The sequence below is a fragment of the Arachis ipaensis genome, chromosome B05 (assembly GCF_000816755.2).
Source record: "Arachis ipaensis cultivar K30076 chromosome B05, Araip1.1, whole genome shotgun sequence".
NCBI lineage: Eukaryota > Viridiplantae > Streptophyta > Magnoliopsida > Fabales > Fabaceae > Arachis > Arachis ipaensis.
The window spans coordinates 141,376,725-141,378,403 of NC_029789.2; positions in this window are offsets into that span (position 1 = coordinate 141,376,725).

Consider the following 1,679-nt stretch of genomic DNA (forward strand, 5'->3'; position numbering starts at 1 on the left):
TGTAATTACCATTAATAAGGCACCCGTAATTGCATTACTGCATTCACTTCTTTCCTTATTTCATTTTTCTTAGTTCATATGTTCCCATCGTGGGGAATTGACCTCCAATTCCACTCAAACAAAATAAACTGTATGATTGAGCAAGTTTGGTTTTAAAACAGTAATTTTTGGACGGTCACTGCCACAACAAAATTCTCTCGCCGCACCTCTCAATAATAATAATAATTTATCCAAAATAAGTAATAAAAAAGACATTTTTATTTTCTCAAACTACTTACTTGATACTAAGGAAAATGCACATATAAGTATAAGAGTATAACTCAGTCCCTTAGATGTTCATTAATGTTTGCGATCATTTCCGCAAATCATTACAGGTCTGTAGACTCATCACCGTTATACTCTGAATACAATTGGCTCTATCCCAATTAGTAAAACACAACATACACTACAACGTATAATAGCCTTTGAAAATCCTAATACTACTACTACTATTATATTATTTATTTTATTGGATTTAATTTGCAATATTTACATATCTAGTTGATCCAGAGTACCCAAAAACAACATGACAAGATAATTGGGGGAAATAAGTACTGAAAGCAACACAATCAATATTGCTTCAAGGGAACGAGTTCAATGGGAATTGAAAAGTTCCACATTGACCAGATGATGAAGCTTCTCAATCTAAAACTATAATTCTCAAAAAAAAAAATCATGTATGCAAAATTCAATAATTTGAGGCGGCCTCAGAGATCTTGGTGGTTAATAATTCATCAAATAGGGTGTTTTTCCCCTATCAAGAGTAGCAAATATTTTCTAACATCACAGGCACCCTCACATACAACAACAAAAAAATTGAAAAAAAAAAATTAAATTGAAGAATATGATAATTGATGTTGTCAGAAGTAGCTGGTTGTGATCTCATGTATAAAATCAATGGGAATCCGTCTGATTTTTATCATCACCCAACATCAAAAACCCTAGATCCACATAATCAAAACAAAATAAATAAATAAAATGTATCAACCTTGTCACCGAAGACCCTAAGCAATGAAGGATATTCGGAGCTAAAGGCAGATTACAAGCACATATCAATCTAAATAAATGCGTGTATAACATAAAGTTTTTAATATAGCCTAACGATAGATTCCATGGCCTAGCATATACGTGACCAAAGAATTGCAAATTAGGCTCAATCAAATCAAATAACGGGAATGAATCGAAAAAAGGAGGACTCAGAGTGTTGCTATCTGTGCTCAAAGAAAAAAGAGTCTTTCGACTCAAATTTCTCATACAAGAGGTGTCAGAAATTCCAAGCAATGCTCATCTTCGTCCCCTCTTTTAAGAATCACGGTTGCGTTGTCTTATATAAAAGAAGAGAGAAAGAGTGAAAGAAGGGATTGAGGCTATGGCTGCGATGCCAATAAACTCGGATTAGGGTTTTGGTGGTGGAACGAGTCAAGGGAATGTTTATAAGGGCTTTTTTATTTCTATTTTGGGCTTCCTATTTCTATGGGCTTTTTGGGATCTTGAACACCGTTAAGTAATATTTTTGTGGAGGATTGGGCTAGCTAAGGGTATTTCAACCTTGAGTACTGTCTGTCTGTCTTTTGGGTGTTACTTTTCCTGGACTTAGACCCCTCTACGATAACTAAAAACAAAAAAAAAAAATCAGCCTT